Source organism: Saimiri boliviensis, chromosome 3, assembly GCF_048565385.1.
Source record: "Saimiri boliviensis isolate mSaiBol1 chromosome 3, mSaiBol1.pri, whole genome shotgun sequence".
NCBI classification, from domain to species: domain Eukaryota; kingdom Metazoa; phylum Chordata; class Mammalia; order Primates; family Cebidae; genus Saimiri; species Saimiri boliviensis.
In genome coordinates, this window is record NC_133451.1 from 173758874 (window position 1) to 173782774 (window position 23901).

The window sequence follows — 23901 nt, forward strand, 5'->3', positions numbered from 1 at the left end:
AGTTTAATGGGCGGTGTATACATTTATACCAAAAAAAAAAAAAAAAAAAAACGCATAGAGAACGATTGTTTTGCTTTGGTGTTTGGTGAACGTTGATGGAACTGAGTAAAATAGAACATTTATGACCATGAGAAATGGCTCTCTGGGGAGCCATTTCCTTTCCCCCGGCTGGAGGTAAAAGGCTTTGGTGACAGTGCTGGGTAAGAGAGGGACAGAACAATAGGTTCTGTGAGTTTGAGAAGTGGAGGTTGCCCCCACTGGGTGGGTGTTAAGAGCATCAGTCCTGAGCAGCACAAAACTCAGAGAGAAGTGATGGATTCGTGTGGAATGTGGACGTAGCAAAGGGGGTAAAACAAGAGCAAATTAAGAAAGTGCACTTGAATCACTCCGTGTGCTGAGGATTTTTTTCTGCCAACAAGATTTCCACTATTGAAAAACCACATGCCTGGTAGATTTCCTGATCAAATCCAGAACACTGAGTAACACGAACTAACCCAACAATATAACCCAAACCAGACTCCAGCAGGTGATTGGCTGACTGAATCAATTAGAAAACGAGGAGTTTTTTTCATCCCTTTAATTAAAATAATTAATTTTGTTGTTTGAATTAAAAAGAGTTTTCATACAGTTAAATCATTGTGCCGGTTTATTCCAGCTCTTTCACTGCCAAAACCGGAGCCAGGAGCTGCTTCAGTTTCTCTGCCTTCTCTTTGTCTGTGACGACCAAGGGATAAAGGTATCTGTTGCACTGAACTTGTAACTTCACATTATTCTTATATTTCTTCATACTGAGTGATCTGGCATCTGTTTCTCTGACTATGAGCAGAAAGTCCTTGATTTTCTTAATTTTGAGAGGCATGGCCACAAGGCAGGGCCTGCACCAGCAGCACCAGGGAAACACCCTTTTCCCCCTTTCATAAGAGTGTTTTAAAAATACCAACACTCCTTTGGATGCAGTGGCTCACGCCTGTAATCCCAGCACTTTGGGAGGCTGAGGCAGGCAGATCAGGAGGTCAGGAGTTCCAGATCAGCCTGATCAACATGGAGAAACCCCATCTCTACTAAAAATACAAAAATTAGCTGGGCGTGGTGGTGCACGCCTGTAATCCCAGCTACTCAGGAGGCTGAGGCAGGATAATCACTTGAACCCAGGAGGTGGAGGCTGCAGTGAGCTGAGATTGTGCCATTGCCCTCCAGCCTGGGTGACAGAGAGAGACTCCGTCTCAAAAATAAATAAATTAAAAATGCCAAGACTTTCCTTTGCTCTGTATTTTATTTCAAAGCCACAAAGCAAGAAAATGGACCCTGGCTAGGGTTAAATTCTACTCTTTCTTGCTGCCTACCTTCATGATGTTCTTACAGTTACTTCATTTTCCATTCACCTGAGAAGCCCCTGGCAGTCTCTGTGGACACTTTTGAAGTCAGCTGCCTGGTCACTATATCTCAGACTCACACGCAGGTAACAGCCTGAGAAAAGCTTTGAACTGATGAGTGAAAGGCCCGCTTAGGACCATCATATCCCAGCATCCTGAGAGCAGGGCACCCCTTGGAGGCCCAGCAACCAGACAGGGATGTCCCACAACCACAACAGAGCTTGTCAGAACTGCCTTGGCTCTGAGGACTTATGATTGGCTTTGACATGGGGTGGAGGATGATCAAAAGCCCTTCAAAAATCAGTCTCCTAGGGAAGCTCCATTGTCTTTTGTCTTTTCTAGCTCAGTGTTTTCCTGACTGCCCCCTGCCAAGAAAGGGACTGTCAACACTGTGGTGCTCCTAGCTCATACTTTAAATGGCAGTGGAGGGGAAGCTGAATTCTGAATCTAGGTTCTTTAAACACACACACACACACACATACACACACACACACACACAGAGAGAGAGAGAGAGAGAGAGAGAGAGAGATGCATTTATAATGAAAATATTTTTATTCTATATAATAGTGAATCCTAAATCTATTAATCATTGGATTTCCTTGATCACATAAGGTGATTTTTCAAAAAAATATCAGTTTCTAGGATCCCAGTCCTAGCATCTCAATGTAGGACCCCAGCCCGAACCCCTGGGCCTGGGGTCAAACTCAACAGTGTGGAATTTTAGTGCTCACCAGATGATTCTAATGATCACCAATATTTGAGAACCTGACAGTTTAGTTATTTTTTTACTTTTATTTATTTATTTATTTTGAGATGGAGTCTCACTCTGTCCCCCAGGCTGGAGTGCAGTGGCGCAATCTTGGCTCACTGCAACCTCTGCCTCCCTGGTTCAAGCGATTCTTTTGCTTCAGCCTCCTAAGTAGTTGGGATTACGGGTGCCTACCACCATGCCTGGCTAATTTTTTTGTATTTTTAATATAGATGGGGTTTTCCTATGTTGGCCTGGCTGGTCTTGAACTCCTGACCTCAGGATAATCCACCTGCCTTGGTCTCCCAAAGTGCTGGGATTACTGGCGTGAGCCAGCACACCCAGCAGTTTAGTTATTTATTAAGCCAAATATTTTAAAAATATATCGAGGCCGGGCACGGTGGCTCAAGCCTGTAATCCCAGCACTTTGGGAGACCGAGGTGGGTGGATCACGAGGTCAAGAGATCGAGACCATCCTGGTCAACATGGTGAAACCCCGTCTGTACTAAAAGTGCAAAAAATTAGCTGGGCATGGTGGCACGTGCCTGTAATCCCAGCTACTCAGGAGGCTGAGGCAGGAGAATTGCCTGAACCCAGGAGGCGGAGGTTGCAGTGAGCCGAGATCGCGCCATTGCACTCCAGCCTGGGTAACAAGAGCGAAACTCCGTCTCAAAAAAAAAAAAAAATCTTTAGAGATTCTATTTAGAACATATTGCTTACACTTCACTCCCGATTCCAATACCTTACCAAGTCACACCATATCCTTCCACTTTCTTCAAATACGTGGTTTACAGTTGTGGCAAAGACAGCCCTAAGAAACGATTCATTTAGTTCCCTTTTTGCTAAATGTGTGGGGCAACATAACTGCTTAAATCAAAAAGATATTCAAATTCTACTTTTTAACCACACCCCAGATCATCTTCTATTATCTCAAGGGATGCCGTGAAATTTTTGAAATGAAATTCCCCTGAGTTTCTTAAATTTCTAACCTTTGAAAAACACTGCTTTAGATTCAAGGGGCGAATTCAAGGCTTCTCCTCCCCAGTCTTCTCTACCCACCCTCGCCCCGTCTCAGAGCCACTCTCATGGAGGACTGTGTTTTCTTCCATAGAGGTCCGATCAAGAAAATGGACACCACACTAGGTATTTTAACAGAGAGAACTTGGTATCGGAAATGTATTACAGATATTGAAATGCTAAAAAGCAAGAGACACTGAGATAACAGAGATAGGTAGGAAGCAGCTACCACTCTTAGGAAAGAGGCTGGAGTTTCCAGAACTAGGAGTTAGATGAGAGCCTCATAGAGCAGGGACCCATGTCTTGAGCGGGGGCCACTGCCAAGTCATTGCTGATACCTCAGGAGCTTGTAGGAAAAGTTTCCTTGATCTGGGGCTCTGAGCTCCGAGGGAGGCCCTAGCTGGAAGCCACTGCTCCTTCAGACAGATTGCAGTGAGGTTCTAAGAGCAAGGAAAGAAGCTGAACACAGAAATGACTACTGCTGCCCAGAGAAAGGCCACTGATAGGGTGACACCTAGAAACAGCAAGCAAACCAGAAGAAGGAAATATGTGTTCCTCCTCCTGCAGCCCAGAGTCCCCTATAGGGCATCCTAAGAGGAAGCTCACCGACCGGGGCAAATGTGCTTTTCAGAGTCTTGGCCCCTGCATCACAGAGCAGAGCACACAGGGCAGGCTACGCCACTGAGATTAATCCAGCGCAGGATGTGACACTGTCTTGGGTCAGAAGAGCAGCAGGACTTGCACTGGTAAACACAACAAGGTTAAAAGCTTCTGTTTTCATGACTATGCTTTTTCAAACAACAAATAAATTTGGGAAAACTATCTTTATAATTTCGGGTATCACAAAGCCCATTAGCATATTATAGGATCACAGAAGTCTTGAAGTAACTTGCTTTATTTTGTTTAATTATTTCTAAAATTTATTCAGTGTGAATTCCTTCCTCCCCCCACATATAATATTCCTCAGAACATGCAAACTGTTTAAATGCTGCTCAGAAAAAGAAAGTTACTGCTTAAGTCCAAGCTGCTTTTGTTGGTTTGCTTCTAAAGCTGGGAAAGAGAGAAAAGAACATGTGTATAAATGAAATCAAATAATCGAGAAGAAAAATAGACTATGTAGCCAGGTGCAGTGGCTCAAGCCTGTAATCCCAGCACTTTGAGAGGCCAAGGTGGGCGGATCACCTGAGGTCAGGAGTTCGAGCCCAGCTTGACCAACATGAAGAAACCCCATCTCTACTAAAAATAAAAAATAAAAAATTAGCTGGGGGTGCTGGCACATGCCTGTAATCTCAGCTACTTGGGAGGCTGAGACAGGAGAATTGCTTGAACCTGCAAGGCGTAGGTTGTGGTAAGCAGAGATCATGCCATTGCACTCCGGCCTGGGCAACAAGAGTGAAACTCAGTCGAAAGAGAAGAGAAGAGAAGAGAAGAGAAAGAAGAGGAGGGAAGAGGAGAGGAGAGGAGAGGAAAGAGAAGAAAAATAGAGAGAGAGAAAAAAAAGAAGGAGAGAGAAGGCAGGCAGGGACGGAGGGACGGAGGGATGGATGATGCTAAATTCATACTACGATAAAACATCAAGGCCCAGTTCTAGTGCTAAGAAACTTTCTGCCCCATTCATTTGGAAGATGATCAGACAGAAGACCCTGGAAGTTTTGCCTCCTATACTCACATAACAAAGAGCAGGCATTCCTAGGGCAGGGATGGGAGAAACCAATCCTCGTTAAATATCTATAGTTCAAGGCATAAAATTTGCTAGTAATGCCCCAGCAGAGTCTCTTTTATCAGGTCTGGCTTCACTTTACAGGCAAAGCAATATTTCTGACTATTGCCCCAATAAGCTTCCAATGGCAGACTCTCCTAAATGTGACCTATAAACAGGTACTTATGCTCATGGGGGTTTTGCCTTAGTGTACACCACATCTTCCACTTTCTAAATTCACTGGCTTTGTCATGCTTCGATTTCTTTCTTTCTTTCTTTCTTTTTTTTTTTTTTTTGAGACGGAGTTTCGCTCTTGTTACCCAGGCTGGAGTGCAATGGCGCGATCTCGGCTCACCGCAACCTCCGCCTTCTGGGTTCAGGCAATTCTCCTGCCTCAGCCTTCTGAGTAGTTGGGATTACAGGCACATGCCACTATGCCCAGCTAATTTTTGTGTTTTTAGTAGAGACGGGGTTTCACCTTGTTGACAAGGACGGTCTCGATCTCTTGACCTCGTGATCCACCCACCTCGGCCTCCCAAAGTGCTGGGATTACAGGCGTGAGCACCATGCCCAGCCCATGCTTCACTTTCATTGGGTTCTTGCTTTTTCTACTCTTTTAAAATTAATCAGTCTGCTTTTCAAAGTCACTTTCAGTTGCAGTAAAGACTGAAACTTCCCTTTGTTCACTGGTCACAGTTAAAGGCCAGGAGCTCCTCCCACTCCCATTCTGTTCTCCTGCTTGAACCCAGCCTGTGCCACAGGGAGTAGCCCCTCAAATAATATGCAGTACCCCCTTGCCCATCAGCAGAACTGATTGCCTTTTCTTTTTAACAATTCTAAACATACTTCTTTTCTTTTTAAAAATTATTTTACATGCAAGTGGTACGTCTGGCAGTTTGTCATGTGGGTATGTTGCATCATGCTGGGGTTTGGGCTTCTACTGAACCCATCACCCAAATAATGAACATTGTACCCACTGGGTAGTTTAGGTAGTTTTTCAACTCTTGCCCTTTTGGAGTCCCCACTGTTTATTATTTTCATCTTTGTACAAATACTTATTTTCTAGTTTTTTTCTAAATGAAGATCTAATTATATTGACTGTTATTTCTGATGACTTTAGACTGTTTTCCCCTATATTTTCTCTCTCTCTTTTGTCTGTTTGTTTGTTTGTTTGTTTTGAAATAAGGTCTCACTCCATTGCCCAGGCTGGAGTACAGTGGCATGATCATGTCTTACCATAGCATCTACCTCCCAAGCTTAGGTGATTCTCTCACCTCAGACTCCGAAATAGCTGGGACTACAGGTGCATGCCACCATACCTGGCTAATTTTTGTATTTTTTGTAGAGACAAGGTTTGAGCATGTTTCCCAGGCTGGTCTTTAACTCCTGGGCTCAAGTGATCCTCCTGCCTGGACCTTCCGAAGTTCTGGGATTACAGACATGTGCCAGCATGCCCTGGCTTTCCTATATTTTCTAATTTAGAATTGTAAGTTCATATTGGGTGGGACTTTATCTACAGGACTCCTATGCAACCTAGGTTGAAAATTTTTCTTTCTGGAGAAAGCTTTTAGTCATTCATATTAGGGGGCACCAGTATTGTTATCAACATGAGAAGGCTTTTTGCATTATTTTGTGGAGAATCTAGACATCCAGTTAGTATAAACTCAAACCCTAAACCTGAATGAAAGCAGCCTAGGGTTCAATTTTTAATATCCTCAGGATTTTCCTTTGCTTCCTCTTTTCCTAGTAGATCAAACCAAGAGCAAAAGTTTCTCTCCTAATGGGAGAGGATGAACATTTTCAGTTCTCCTATTTCTCAGATCTATAGTAATCCAAAAGTTCTTTATTTAAGGGTCTTAGGTCTAAATTTCTGCCTTTCATGGGTCCAAAGATTTGTCTCCTGTACTGTCATGGGCATTAAAATCCAAACCCTTTGTTAACCCTACTGACAAAAAATAAATCCATAGCCATCAAAAGATCAGTTTCCAAGATAATTTCCTTACTTTCTTTGTAACATTTAAAAGCATGCTTGTTACATTTTAGCTTATCTAAGTGATTTATCATAAGAGAGTTTTCAGATGATCTTATCAGCAGTATTGCTAGAAATCAAGGCTAATGTTATTTTTCATGTATTTATACTTTGAACGTTTTTGTTCTTATTATATGTTAGGATTCCTTTGAATATGGAGTCACTTCTGGAAATGGACTGGTTTGATAACCATGTTTGCTTCCTTATGGCCTTATTTTAAAAATGTCTTCTCAGGCAAAGTGAAAAGAAAATTTGTGCAATTATGTGCCCTTCTCAATCAACAATACAGTCTGTATGGAGAGAGCAGCTCCTCCTTCTGCTCACCCCTCATAAACATAGTTCAAAATTTTCTCGGGGTGGGGTCAGTGGCTCATTCCTATCATCACAAGCTTTGGGAGGCTTAGGTAGAAAGATCACTTGAGGCCAGGAGTTTGAGACCAGGCTGGGCAACATAACAAGACCCTGTCTCTACAAAAAAATAAAATAAAATTATCTAGGCATGGTGGTATGGGTCTATAGTCCCAACTACTCAGGAGCCTGAAGTGGGAAGATTGCCTGAGCTCAAGAGTTTGAAAGCTCAAAGCTATGATGAGCTATGATGGCACCACTGCACTCCAACCTGGGTAAAAGAGCAAGACTTTGTCTCAAAAAATTTTTTTTCTCATATTCTCCAAAACAAAACAGAGAGTAAAAATGGTTTCTTACTAGAAAGGTTCCTTGAATTCAGCTTTGCAAAAATGAAAAGAAAGGAACAACCCCATTCTCAAAGAAATCCAGCTCTCTCTGGGGAAATCAGAATTTAGACCCTAATTCTAATATTTGGGATACTTTCCATTTTCTGTTTTTCTTTGGTATGACTTTAATAGAAATCTTCGAGGGGGAACATTGTAAGATCATGTCCTTACAACACCAAAATTAACTTTCAATCTGATCAATTTAGTCAAACCCAACCATACTTTTTTTATTGCATTTTAGGTTTGGGGGTACATGTGAAGAACATGTAAGATTGTTGCATAGGTACACACATGGCAGTGTGGTTTGCTGCCTTCCTCCCCATCACCTATATCTATCATTTCTCCCCGTGTTATCCCTCCCCAGCTTCCCACCCCCTGCTGTCCCTCCCCTAATTCCTCACCACAGACCCCGAGTGTGTGATGCTCCCCTCCCTGTGTCCATGTGTTCTCATTGTTCAACACCCGCCTATGAGTGAGAACATGTGGTGTTTGATTTTCTGCTCTTGTGTCAGTTTGCTGAGAATGGTGGTTTCCAGGTTCATCCATGTCCCTACAAAGGACACGAACTCATTGTTTTTTATGGCTGCATAGTATTCCATAGTGTATATGTGCCACGTTTTCCTTGCCCAGTCTATCATTGATGGGCTTTTACTTTTTTAAAAGTATATTATTTTATTGAATTGAGTAAGAATAGAGGGATTATTTAGAAAAAAATTAAGAGTGACATTGGAAAAGTGAGTAAGGGAATGCAAATTTCATATGCTGGCTAGAATATTCAGAAGGGCTTATGATTTTTGGGTTTTAGCAATGCAATGTCTATCAGTATTTTACAGATCTGCCTTTAAAAAGACATTGTTTAGCCTCTCCTGGGGATCTATTTTACTGGTTATCCATGCAGTCAAGTAGGATTCGGACCTAGCCTAAATTCTTCCTTCTGCAATTCAAATGTATTTCCTCTGGCCCTATTCTTTTCTTTTTCTTTTTTCTTTTTTTTTTTTTTTTTTTGAGATGGAGTTTCGCACTTGTTACCCAGGCTGGAGTGCAATGGCGTGATCTCAGCTCACTGCAACCTCCACCTCCTGAATTCAAGCAATTCTCCTGCCTCAGCCTCCCGAGTAGCTGGAACTACAGGCATCTGCCACCATGCCCAGCTAATTTTTATATTTTTAGTAGAGACGGGGTTTCACCATGTTGACCAGGATGATCTCTGTCTCTTGACCTCATGATCCACCCACCTTGGCCTCCCAAAGTGTTGGGATTACAGCCGTGAGACACCGCGCCCAGTCCTCTGGCCCTATTCTTAATTGAGACCAGATTCTTACAAACAATCCTCCTCTTCTTGAAGACTCCCCTCTGCCATGCATTCCATTGCATTGTCTTAGGTGTACAGCCTCCATGGAGGGTGTCCGGGGGGACAAAATCAAATGAGATGTCTCTCTTCATGAACTAACAAATATAATTTTCTCCTTTCTAGTCATATTAACAGTGAGAATTTCTCTTCCACTAACACATGGAAGCCTAAGATGCTGCAGAAAGTGCATCGTTTTAAATCCCACAGAGGCTTCAAATTGTTACTCTAGTAAACACTTCCGAGATGCTACTGGTTGAGTAATTATAGTTTGAGTCTTTCTGTTATCAAAATCAAAGAAAAAAGTTCTGTTATATTATATTGTTCAAGGGTAAAGCTTGATTCCATTTCTGTCTCCTTTTGACCTGTTTCCAAAGTGAAGTAAAATGGAGTGTTAACCCAAAATCAGTCAATCTGGACACGTTCTATCACATTTATTCACCACCAATCCTGTATCCCTGCACCTTCCCTCCCCTCCGCCCCAAACATATGCGTAAAGTCTTTCTTTTATCTTCAATAATTGAATCTTGTGTCTAACATTTTCTAATATTTACACACTTTTATTTATACATAGGTTTAGGTCATCTATACACATTTCCATTTAATCCCAGAGTAACCATTCCAAAAGACTAGAGTACAAATCATTAATAACTATAATATCTGCTAATTATTAAGTAGTTCTTATATTTCAGGATTTCTGTTTGCTGCTTCATGTAAGTTACCATACATAACTCTTTTCTTTCTTTCTTTTTTTCTTTTTTTTTTTTTTTTTTTTTTTTTTTTAATTTTGAGATGGAGTCTCACTCTGTCACCCAGGCTGGAGTGCAATGGTACAATCTTGGCTCACTACAACCTCCACCTTCTGGGTTCAAGTGATTCTCCTGCGTCAGCCTCCCAAGTAGCTAGGACTACAGGCGCATGCCACTACACCCGTTTAATTTTTTGTATTTTTAGTACAGATGGGGTTTCACCGTGTTAGCCAGGATGGTCTTGATCTCCTGACCTCGTGATCCACCCACCTCGGCCTCTCAAAGTGCTGGGATTACACGTGTAAGCCACCACACCCGGCCCATTCTTAACTCTTTCAGCAAACTCTTATGAGTTGAGTTGTGTCCCCAGCAAAAATATATGTTAGAGCCCTAACTCCCACTACATCAGAGTGCGGTGTTACTTGGGGATAGGATCTTTATAGAGGTAATCAAGTTAAAGTGAGGTCATTAGGGTGAATCCAAAACCAATATAACTGGTGTCCTTATTAAAAGGGGGGCATTTGGACACAGAGACATGCACAGGGGAGAAAGCCGTCTGCAAGCCAAAGAGAGACACCTGGAACAAATCCTTTCCTCCCAGCCGTTAGAGAGAACCTATTGTCACCTTGATTTCAAACTCCTAGCCTCTGGAACTGTGAGACAATAAATTTCTGTTGTTGAAGCCACCCAGTGGTACTTTGTTATGGCAGCCCTGATAAAGTAATGCACAACCCTACAATTTAAGCCTTATTCCCTTTTCATATACAAGGAAACTGAAGCATAGGATGATTAAGGGCCTCGACCACAGTCATGTGGGTAGTAAGTGGAAAGGCTGTAGTTTAGCCCGGATCTGTTTTTGTCCTATAGCCTATGTACTTTTCACTAGATCATGCTGCCACAAAACTCATTTTATACTGCCTTAAGTTAGTTACCTTTTTCATCTGTACATGAAAACACACACAGAGAGAGAGAGAGAGAGAGAGAGAGAGAGAGCACATGGGCTTACAGAGTATACCTAGATTTCTACAGTCAAGATATTTATATGTCATTTATTCCAAGGAAAACTTTCTGAAGGCCACTCCCCATATTTGAAAAGTGAATTATCACAAAACTCAAGAGGTTAGTAGATACATTGACCTGGTCTGGGAAAAGCAAGGTCTTTACTGGTGCCAAAGGACATCAGCTACTTGCCCTGGAAATCAGTGGGAAACTAGAAAGATGAAAACAGACATGAGTGAGAGGACCGTAGGAAGCTGGGGGAGTTGTGTCTGCCTGTTCAGGTTGGACGTGGGGACATAAATGGAAATGAGGTAATTTTCCTGGAAGAAAATCTGATGGATGATAAAACAGCAAAAGTTGAGAGGGAGGGGACAAGACGCCCGGAGAGCAGGTGATAGAAAACAGATAAGGACCTGGGAGGAAAGGAAAGATTTCCCAATTTTTAACAGCTACTGCAACCAAAACTCTGGTCCAAGGGCCAGATGTGCCAAGAAAAGGCCATTACCTATAGAGGTGTAGGCTGTCCAGTCCATGAGGGTACCCAGCCAGGGTAGCGAAGATTCAGTCTGCTCTCCTCTGACCTGGCTGTGTGCCATGGAGCAACACCATGTTTGACCAGCAAAAGGTGCCTCTTCCCATAAGCTATCTGAGGCCCTATGCAAGAAATCGTTATCTCAGAATCAGGGCATTCACACTGGACTCTCAGGATGCAGAATAAAAAGGCTGTTGGTCCTCATACCATTAGAAAGCAGCACTTTATAAACATGGTAGTTCTATGCTCTGGAAATTCTAAATTCTTTTTGTTTTCCTTCAGCTTTTCCTTTACTTTTCATTGCTAGTAACAAAAAGTACCTTTCGTTGAGCTAAAGAAGAAATGTGATTTTTTTTTTTTTTTTTTTTTTTTTTTTTTTTTTTTTTTTTTTAGACGGAGTTTTGCTCTCATTACCCAGGCTGGAGTGCAATGGCATCTTGGCTCACCGCAACCTCCACCTCCTGGGTTCAAGCAATTCTCCTGACTCAGCCTCCCGAGTAGCTGGGACTACAGGCATCTGCCACCATGCCCAGCTAATTTTTGTATTTTTAGAAGAGACGGGGTTTCACCATGTTGACCAGGATGATCTCTATCTCTTGACCTCATGATCCACCCGCCTCGGCCTCCCAAAGTGCTGGGATTACAGGCGTGAGCCACCACGCCTGGCTAGAAATGTGATTCCTATGTTTGCTTTTCCCACATTGAAATCAAATTTCAAGAGGGAAAACATATGACACACAAACTGTATGGACTGCTAGAAGGCAGATAGGCAGAAATATAGAGTAGTGATGTGCCAGGGCTCACAGATTAGTCACATCAACATGTGAAGCCCAGCTCTGCTGTGCAAATGGGGCAAACTCCCTTCCTCTCATTTTCCTCAATGGAAAAGTCACTAAACGAATGTTTCAGCATTCCCAGGTGTGCTCATGAAGATTAAATTCTGTATATATCAGGGTGGTAAAAAAGGGGGAAAGACAGACAACAAGCTAAAAAATGCATATAATTTAATTTGCAAAATCCTCCTCCTCACAAATACATCGTTATGCATTTCTCTTTTGTATTTCCTGGTATCTTATTAGCCAGAGAGCCAACGGCCTGCCAGGGCACTGGGAAGGGATCAAAGTAAAGCAACAGGAATGCAAAATTATGTAAAGAGTTAATATTTAGTTTCTGACACCAAGTAAGCTTTCTAAATCAACAGCAAGATAATCATTCTTGATGCCAGTTGAAGTGGCTCACATCTGTGATCCCAGCACTTTAGGAGGCCAAGGCAAGAGGATTGCTTGAGCTCAGGAGTTCAAGACCAGCATGGGAAACACGGTGAGACCTCGTCTCCACAAGCACTAATATTTTTTAAAGTTAGCTGAGTGTGGGGGAACACACCTGCACTCCCGGCTACTCCAGAGGCTGAGGTGGGAGGGTTACTTGAGCCCATGCTCTTGAGGCTGCAGTGAGCCATGATCATGCTGCAGCACTCCAGCCTGGGCAACAGAGCAGGACCTTGTCTCAATAAAATAAAAATAAATAGAACTGGCTGACGAGATCACTGATTTTGTGTATACTGGAGGAGAGAGGCAGACATGCAGTGGATGGAGTTGACAGGGCAAGAAGTCGGGGAGGGTAGAAGGAGAGGAAATCAGACATCAGTGTTTTGTTTTGTTTTGTTTGTTTGTTTGTTTTCTCTGCTTCATTTCCTGGGACCCAACCTCAAATATCCGGATAAACGAGGAGAAACCCTGACACATCAGGGTGTGTGGCTCACTTCCACAGGTGTACATAGACAGGCTACCAAACAGGGCTGTCAGGTAAACAACAGGAAGCCCAGTTAAGTTTGAATTTCAGGTAAACAATAAACAATTTTTAATATAAGTATGTCCCCTGCAGTATTGGGGACATGGATTTTTTTCACTGTTTATGTGAAATTCAAATGTAACTAGACTTCCTATATTTTAATTTGTGAAATCTGGCAAACTTACCCCAGGAGAACCATTAGCTTGGGGCCTCAGCCCCCCATGGCATGGGCACGATGGCACAGAAGTGGCAGCAGGAGTGTTGACAGCTAGGCCTAAGGAAGCATTCTTGCTCCATGTGTGGAGTTCTTGGATCGTCTGGCCCATTGTAAGTGCTCAATAAATATCACCGATTAGCTTTGATAGCAATCAGTGAAACACATTCTTAGGTCCCTGGAGATATGCGAGCAGGGAAGAGAGAAGAATGCAGTGGGCAATAATAGAAGAAATGAGCTAATATTATTCCATGAGTAAATTGGCACTGGCAAGGCTCCTATTGGATAAAAGATTGACGAGGCATTCTGGTGTCAGGAACGAATGTTCAGAATCCAGGCCTCATGTTGATCAGAGTCTCATCGGGCCCTGGGCCAGTGGACTGAAAGAATGCAGAGCTCTAATGGCACAAAGAACTAGAGGCCTGGAAATATAGTAGTCCATCATACTTCCCCTGCAGGGAAAACAGGAAGAAATCCAGTAGACCAGTGAGAGAAACAAAGTGGATGTCTTTTAAAATAAGAGGGGTGAAGTAGGTTTACTGCACTGGAAAACTACTGGAAAGCCAGCTACCAATTAAATGACCAGAAAATTCCTTACTGTTGAATCAAACTCAAGAAAAGATCTTTTTGAAAATCTTTGCCTTCTGAGTTTATAGCGAAATCCTCCTAATTAGTAATGTGAAGTCTTGGAAAATGAAAAGAATGTCCTAAAACCAAATTTAAAAGGCAAAATGGTGGTCATGAAATTGACAACTTACTGGTAACTCTGCCTTTTTTGCCCTGTGAAAATGTGCTTTTACTTCTGAGCTACTCAGCCTTAAATTTTTCCAGTGATGTTATAGAACCGTGAAAGTATTTCCACAGCAGCATATTATTGTCAGCTAAGAAATCATAAAGTGTATATGCAGTCTTTTTCTCAGTGATTGGCATAGGAACTTGGAAAGTTGGCAGAAACAGATGATGACTGACAATTTCTACATAGCATCTTATTGTGCTTTGGTTTACAAAGTCATTCAACATGATGGGCTTCACACTATTTTATTTTATTTTAAGGTGGAGTCTCACTCTGTCACCCAGGCTGGCGTGATCTCCATCTCCCAGGTTCAAGCAATTCTCCTGTCTCAGTCTCCCAAGTAGCTGGAATTACAGGCCCATGCCACTATGTCCAGCTAATTTTTGTATTTTTAGTAGAGACAGAGTTTCACCATGTTGGCCAGGCAGGTCTCGAACTCCTGACCTCAGGAGATCTACCCACCTTGGCCTTCCAAGGTACTGGGATTACAGGCATGAGTCACCATGCCCAGCCTAGCTTCACACATTTCTTAAGCACAGTATAGTAGAAAATGGCCTTGTATATTGTATGTTCCAGAAAGTAGTTTTGCATCAGTTGGTCTTTAGAACAGTGCTCTATGCCAATCAAACACATCCTGGCCTGACATATCCGAGGTTTAGATCATCTGCTTTTAATAAGGCTACTGTGGGTTAAAAGAAACAGCTAATCATATTTTTTATTTTTAAGTGACATGTTGACACACAATGGAATCATCCATTTGTGATAGTCTGAATTGTTGCCTTGTAAATTCTTACAGTTTTGCCATTTTGAGAAAAATATACAATTTCTATTTTGTTAAGAAATTAGAATGAACCAAACAGTTAAATGCTAATAGTATGAAGCACCACAGAGCGTGGCTAAATAAGCGATTTATGTTGTCCTCATGTATCCGAAGTTTTTGTGGTCCACTCAAGTTTTTCCCTAAAAGCCTCCCTCAATATGAGCTATATGTTAAGTTTCTGATATGGTTTGACTATTACCTCCAAAATCATGTTGAAATTTAATTGGCATTATAACAGTACTGACAAGTGAGGCCTTTAAGAGGTAATTAGGTCCTGAAGCCCCTGCCTTCATGAATAGATTTATGCTGTTATTGTGGGGGTGGGTTCGTCATCACAGGCGTGTGCTCCTGATTAAAGGATAAGTCATTTTCTATTCTTTCTCTGTCTCTTGCACTTGTCACTGCCTTGCTGTTTTCTGCCATGAGATGACACAACAAGGAGGCCCTCATCAATGGCTGGGCAGATTTGATTTCATCCTTCCTTTTGACTTTTTTGTATCTAATGATGTGTCCAGTACTAAAACACCGAAAGTAATGGCAACAGAAGACAAACTAGGCAAATGAGATCTAATTAAACTAAAGAGCTTCTGCACAGTGGAAGAAATTATCATTAGAGTGAACCAGCAACCAACAGAATGGGAAAAATTTTTTGCATTCTACCCATCTGACAAAGGGCTAATATCCAGAATCTACAAAGAAACTTAAACAAATTTACAAGAAAAAAAGTCAACCCCATCAAAAAGTGGAAAAAGTATATGAACAGACACTTCGCAAAGCAAGACATTTATGCAGCCAACAAACATATGAGAAAAGCTCATCATCACTGATCATTAGAGAAAGGCAAATCAAAACCACATTGAGATACCATCTCACGCTAATTATAATGATGATCATTAAAAAATCAGGAGGCAACAGATGCTGGAGAGGATGTGGAGAAATGGGAATGATTTTACACTGTTGGTGGGAGGGTAAATTAGTTCAACCATTGTGGAAGACAGTGTGGCGATTCCCCAAGGATCTAGAACTAGAAATACCATTCGACCCAGCAATCCCATTACTGGAGTTATAAATCATTCTATTATAAAGACACATGCACACATATATTTATTGCAGCACTGTTCACAATAGCAAAGACTTGAAACCAATCCAAATGCCCATCAGTGATAGACTGGATAAAGAAAATGTGGCACATATACACCATGGAATACTATACAGCCATAGAAAAGGATGAGTTCATGTCCTTTGCAGGGACATGGATAAAGCTGAAACCATCATTCTCAGCAAACTGGCAACAAGACCAGAAAACAAAACACCACATATTCTCACTCATAAATGGGTGCTGAACAATGAAAACACATGGACACAGGGAGGGAAACATTACACACTGGGGCCTGTTGGGGGGGTGGGGAGCTAGGAGAGGAATAGCATTAGGAGAAATACTTAATGTAGATGACAGGGTGATGGATGCAGCAAACCACCATGGCACGTGTATACCTGTGTAACTAACCTGCACGTTCTGCACATGTACCCCAGAACTTAAAGTATATAAACAAGATGTGTCCACTAGTAATGCAATGGAAATAGGTGAAATTCAAATGAACACTTATTACAATTCTGACAAAAGTAAGGATGGAAAGCGATGTGAAGTGAGTGGCTACAATTAGCACCAAATCCATGACCCTGAATATAGAAGTCACTCTATAAATCCTTAATTAAATAATTAGGGACTTAATTAATTTTTGCCTTCTGGTCATTATCACATCTATTCAAAAGCTGATTATAACTATAACACCACGTGAAGCTACTCATGATCATAAGTTATATTTTTTAAAAGCAACGGGAAAATTAATAACCACTTAAAATGCACACAACTTTATTATTCCAGTCTCACAAAACCTTTGGAAACCACAGCTGCTGATAATGTTTTTGATTTGCCAGATCCTGTAACAGTCCACTTACTTTGCCTTGAACATGGCATTTGTACCACATTAAAGTTTGGCAAGCTTAATCTTTGCTAACCACTGGCAAATGTGAACATGCTATAAAATATAAAAATATGTTTCAGCCAAAGCTGTTATCATGTACGTATTTGTTTGGATTTGACTAAGAAACCTCTAATTTGTTCATGCACACTTGGCATCTTTACATTCTGTGTGATGCTCATGCTTGCAATTTATATATAATGCATCTGACAGGCAACTGAAGCTCTAAGTGCTATCAAGGAAGAAAAGAAAAAGGAGAGGAGAAGAAAGAAATCCTGTTTTACTTCTGTTAGTGTGAGAATGAACTTCCATAAACTTTTAGAGGAAAGTCTTCCAACAGTGATCTTCCTCATCCTCCAACCCTACCTGCCCCACACTTAAGATATTTTTGAGAAGCTGGCATATTCCCTTTCTACATCACCCCGTAAGATAATCTTCCCCGGCATTTATCTGGTGACAAGCCTCAGAATAGCGTAAGAACTGAGGTTTCTGGCCCTTTACCAACACCAAGCTCACAACAACCATTATCTCTAAAATTCCAACATAATGGAGTTCTTCAGTCTGGAAATCCTCATCCTCCATTAAGGCAACCGTGAGCAAGCAGTGTATGATATTGAGATCATCGCTCTGTTTTGTTCATCCATGCATTTACACAAGGCCAGCAATATGTGATACAAGGTGGAGCTTTTGCCTTAGCATTGCTTCCTTTCCAATGAGTCTCACTCAAAAATTTTCATCAAATTCCAAATTTATTGACGAGCTTTCCCATTTAGAAACTCAATAACCTTTCAAAGATGGCATATTATATTTGTCTCCTGGCATGTTGTGAAGTAGAAAAGGTAGGAATTAGGTAATGATTTATCATATATAATCAAAGGGAATGGTTAGTTTTCAGAGCAGGACCAGAATTACATCCCCTTGTCCTTGCTCTCCATTCAGGCTCACCTTTCATTGTCTTGTGACAGGAACCACATTCTGTTTACTTTTCAGCACCCAAGAGATGGATGCCTGTAACGAATAAAAAGCACTGAACATAAACATTAAAGAAAACCAACAAACCAAACCAAAACAAAAAAACAGATGCTTCTTCCTAAGAGTCACTTACTGTTCACTCATTCATTTGACAATTTATCGAGCTTCTGCCAAGCTCTAGATGCTGTCTCTGACATCGTTCACTTCAGGGAGTGAGATAACACGGAAAAATAGCTATCACAGTGCCTGACGTGTAGGGGGCAATTAATAAAAGTACGCTGTCTTCCTTCTCAAATGTTTATCCTTGAACTAATCAAGCCATCAAAATCTATATGCAATCGAAAGAAAATTATTCGGTTCTGATCCAGAGCCATCGTTCCTTTACACCTCCATATCTATGGTTATATACTCTGACATTTAGGTACGAGCTATCAAGCCAGAGAGAATAAACCACACTCAGGCATAATCATGGCTTGTGATTTGTGGTTTGTTTTTTATGGTAAAAAGGAAGACGAAAAAAGCCAGTCAAGTGTCCTGGTATTAATAGGCTTTATCAGTACATACTCCTCCCCTGCCCCACTTCACACACTCACCCCAGACTTTGGGGAGGAGGTATCAATCTAAACAAATAGCGTGCAATTGCATTTTACTATCTTCTCTGGTTATTGAAATTTAACTTTCATTTACAAGCAATTTATGCAGACAAACATAGCCTTGAGGCCAAAGATTTCTGCCCTAACTTGCATACTATTTTCTATTTGCTATTTTTTTTTCTCTTTGTCTCCCAAGACTAGGTCATACACGAAGTGGAAGCTCATCAATGTGTACCTTTCAACAGTTTTCATTATTGATGCTAATCGCCACCATCGAATTGTTCATGTGGTCATCTACACTGATCACTGAGATGTCTAGAATGAATAGATCCTTGTATAAACATAGATGCAGCTATAGCTCTAAGATGATTAAGGAACTCATCTATGACCTCTACTGGTCATGTTACCAAAATGCAACAGCTACCATTCTTTCAGAAGTGTTTTCATTCTTTCATTCACTTATTTAAAAAATATTTTTCAGCAGCTACTATATGCCATGCATTGTTTAAAAGATTGCAGTAGCCAGGCGCGGTGGCTCAAGCCTGTAATCCCAGCACTTTGGGAGGCCGAGGCGGGTGGATCATGAGGTCGAGAGATCGAGACCATCCTGGTCAACATGGTGAAACCCCGTCTCTACTAAAAATACAAAAAATTAGCTGGGCATGGTGGCGGGTGCCTGTAATCCCAGCTACTCAGGAGGCTGAGGCAGGAGAATTGCCTGAACCCAGGAGGCGGAGGTTGCGGTGAGCCGAGATGGCGCCATTGCACTCCAGCCTGGGTAACAAGAGTGAAACTCCGTCTCAAAAAAAAAAAAAAATATTGCAGTAAAAACACACACACACACACAAGACCCTTTCCCTCTTAAAATTCAGCAAGGGAGACATTTAAACTATAAGCATAAGTAAGTTCATTGTAGAGTATTTTAGAAGGCAATAGGTGCTTTTAAAAAGAAAAAAGTACATCAAGGAAAAGGAAATCAAAAGTACAGAAGAGGTAGAGCTGGAGAAATAGGCTACAGAATTAAAGTAGGAGCTCAGGATAAGTGTCAATGAGACAGTGGAATTCGGCAAAGCCTTGAAGGAGGTGAGAGCCTCCGCAACTACTAACACTAGTAACTTCTCAGATTAGTGAAATTAAACATTACATTAGTCTGTTCTCAAATCACCATGAGGAACTACCTAGGACTGGGTAATTTATTAAGAAAAGAAGTTTGATGGACTCACAGGTCAATATAAGAAGCATGACTGGGAAGCCTCCGGAATCTTACAATCATGGCAGAAAATGAAGAAGAAACAGGCACGTCTTACATGGCCAGAGAAGAAGGAAGAGAGAGAAGGGGGAAGTGCTACACCCTTTTCTAAACAACCAGATCTCATGAGAACTCACTATCACGAGAACAGCAAGGGGGAAGAGTGCACTACCCCTCTGTGATGCCGTCACTTCCCAACTGGCCCCTCCTCCAACAGTAAGGATTACAATTTGACACGAGATTTGGGTGGGATACAGAGCCAAACCATATTAGACATCATCCTGGCAGTGGTGTTCATTTTCACAGAGAGTTTCTTAAAAGGTTTTGGAGTCAACCAGACTTGTGTTCAAACTCCGTACTGGTCAGCTTTTGGTGCAGCAACCAACACCACCAAATTCTCAGTGACTTTAAAAACTACTTATTTCTTGCTCACGTTTCATGAGAGCTGCAGGTTAACTATGGGTCAGCTGTGGCTCTAATGGGCCTCAGCTTTGCTGGATTCGGCTCAGCCACAGGTATAGTCTCCTTCCAGGAGCCACAGCTGAAGGAAGAGTCACGCTCTAATGTGTGCTGTTCTCACAGGGGAAGTCAAGGCTGACGTAGGTCTCGCCAAAGCACACCACTGAAAGCTTCTGCTCACAGGCAGCACATGTCAAATCCACAGACATTTTATTAACCAAATAAAGTGGCCAAGTCCGAGGCCAATACAGGGAGGGCAGTGTATTCTGCCTGCACAGAAATATAGTAAAGGCAAGGAAGGAATGAATGATTGTGAACAAGTAACACAACATGACCTTATTGAGCTCCTCATTATCTTTTATTTTTCAGGATCTATGCCATTTGCCACCACCAAATTATTTATCCAGCCAAGCTGAACCTATGAGTCACAGCTGACCCACAGTCAACCTACAGCTCTCATGAAACATGAGCAAGAAGTATATATTTGTTTTTTAAGCCACCACCAAATTATTCATGTGGCAATCCACACTGATCACCGAGATAACTGGAATGAACAGATCCTTACAGAAACACAGACATAAAAGTACTTGCAGGTCTAAGGTGTGTTGCAGGTCTCTGAATCTTACGTTGTCCATCTGTGAAACAAGAGTAAGAACATCCTACTGCAGTGACTCACACCTGCAGTCCCAGCTACTTGTGGGGCTGAGATGGTGGAAGGGTCACTTGAGCCCGGGAGTTCGAGGCTACAGTGAGCTACGATCACAGCACAACATTCTAGCCTGGGCGACAGAGCAAGACCCTCTCTCTGAAAAAAGAAAGGAAAGAAAGAGAGAGAAGAAAGAAAGAAAAGACTAGTTATGAAGAAGAAATGAGATTATGAGGTCATGTTTGTAAATGCACTTAGCACAATAACTGGCTTATAATAAAGGATCATTAAACGCGAGCATTCATTTTCATCTTTTTCCAAAGGTGGCACCATTCTAGCCCAGTTCCTTTGGAGGCTTAGGGGGCAAGTGTAGCATGTTGGAAAATAGAGGAGCCTGGAATTCAAAAACTGTGGATTCAATTTCATTTCTAAATTCTGCATATATTCCTAATCTATAAAATGAGGCACCTAAATGATCTCTAAATTTCCTTCCAGTGCTAAAGATCCTCAGTTTGGGATAAAATTTTCTCCAGAGGTGCTGTTTAGTTTTAACACCAGGTGGCGCTAGATAACAACTAAATGGAAAAAGAAAAGGCTGTGTGTGTGTGTGTGTGTGTGTGTGTGTGTGTGTGTGTGAGAGAGAGAGAGAGAGAGAGAGAGAGAGATGGTGTGTGTGTGTGAGAGAGAGAGAGAGAGAGATGGTGTGTGTGTGTGTGTGTGTGTGTGTGTGTGTGATTAAACCCGGTGAGTTCTAGGCTATTTCTAGTTCCTTCTTATATGTATACTGTTATAAAGCAGAACTCTATGTTTGTGTGCGTGTGCGTGTGTGTGTGTGTGTGTGTGTGTGATTAAACCTGGTGAGCTCTAGGCTATTTCTAGTTCCTTCTTATATATATATACTGTTATAAAGCAGAACTCTGTGTGTGTGTGTGTGTGTGTGTGTGTTTGTGTGTGTGTGTGTGTGATTAAACCCGGTGAGCTTTAGGCTATTTCTAGTTCCTTCTTATATGTATATACTGTTATAAAGCAGAACTCGTGTGTGTGTGTGTGTGTGTGTGTGTGTGTGACTGTATGTGATTAAACCTGGTGAGCTCTAGGCTATTTCTAGTTCCTTCTTATATGTATACTGTTATAAAGCAGAACTCGTGTGTGTGTGTGTGTGTGTGTGTGTGTGACTGTATGTGATTAAACCTGGTGAGCTCTAGGCTATTTCTAGTTCCTTCTTATATGTATACTGTTATAAAGCAGAACTCGTGTGTGTGTGTGTGTGTGTGTGTGTGTGTGTGTGTGTGACTGTATGTGATTAAACCTGGTGAGCTCTAGGCTATTTCTAGTTCCTTCTTATATGTATACTGTTCCAAAGCAGAACTCTCGCAGCTGATGGTTCCTCAGAAATCATCGCTCTGAGGAAAACATCTTTCAAAACAAACCAAGGACTCTAGTCCTTGGTCCTCACACTAAGGAAGAGGGCCCCAGACACTTTCTAGGTTTGACTGAAATTTGGCTTCAAACTTTTAAAATTAAAAAGTATTTTTATTATTTTTTAGAGACGGGTTCCCGCTCTGCTGCCCAGGCTGGGGTGCAGTGATGCAAGCATCACTCCCTGCAGCCTGCAGCTCCTCCCACCTCGGCCTCCTCAGTCACCAGGACCACAGGCCGCCACCACGCCTGGCGCTGGACTTTGAAATCTGGAGTCTTCCTTCCTTTTGAGCAGGGGTATGAGCTCATCGGAGCTGTGCTGTAGGACGATATCTCTAGCAGCCGCAAGCTGGGGGCAAGGAGGGGCTGGCAGCGCGGGACATCCTTTGGGAGGCTCTTATGGCAGGCAGAATCCGTGCACAGGCGTCTGAGCTGTGCGTTAAGAAATGAGGACGCCATTGTCAGCACAGAATCCCTCCCATTTGGCAAATGCTTAAATAAAGAGGCTTTGAGCAGGATAAGTCGCCGTAAGAGATGACACTCAGATAACTAGGAAAACATTAGGGCCACTGACTGGAAGCGGACAGATGACTTGGGGCGACAGCATCCTGCCCAGTCATCTACCCTGCGGGAGAGGAGGCTGCACGTCCCCTGCCCTCCTAGGTACTCGGAACACCCCTGGCACACACGCCGGTCTCACCAGGGCCTCCTAGAGACTTGCCTGTGGGGAGTTTCAATATGACAAGTAGCCTTTTTCAAAATATGTTTTCCTTCGCATGATTTTATTGGTGGTGCTTTAAAACCCTGTGGCATTAGGGCAGCCCCTGGCGTGTTCATGCAGCCACACTGCACAGTGGAAGGAGCAATGGATTTGAAGTCAGATAAGCCTGCGTTAAATCCCAAAACCTCACTTCTCCTGTCTAAAACTGCCCAGAAGAGATCGTGTTTGTTTTAGGCTTCTAAGATTCTTAATTAAGTAACTTGGGTAAGGTATTTAATCACTCTGAGCCTCAATCCTATCCAGAACAAAGGTGAAATGCCTGGAATACCAATGTCACAGATTTGCCATGAGAAATAAAGGTAGTTTGGAGAAAGAATAAGCAATCAGTAAATGCCAATTCTCTTTCCCTTTAAAGAAAAGGCTATTTGGAGGCCCTCATGTGAGTCTGTCAGACAAATTCAGCTTCAGCACAGAGACTGATATAATAGCCATGGTTGTCTGTGGCCTCGTTTTGCAAGACATGCTGAGCTGTCATGATACAAGACACTCAAAAATTAAATCTACTAAGCTGGTGTAGTTTGGGACTTAGGATATCCCCTGGTCCACAAGAAATAAAGAGGAAACCAGGGTTACACAACGCATCTCTGTTCTAGTTACTCAATCTTTACTGAACTGAAACCTTGCTTCACAACAGATTAGCCACAGTTCCTAAGGGCAATAAAATCCTGAATTGCAAACCCTGTTTTGCCACCTCACAGAAACTTCATAAATCTCAGCGGCAGTGAATACATCTCCTATTTAATTTATGAAATGACCATTTTGAGAGACTATTTACAATAGTCATCTTCACTAGTCCTTCTGCCAACTCTCCAAATAGGGGGAAGAAAAAATTAACATGCAACATTCACATTTTTCTTTTGCATACATATTTGCCGTTTTCAAGGGATACAGGGCAGCATCTGGGATGTGAGCCTGGTAAATAATTTCCAGAGTTGGGTCACGGCTGCATCCCTC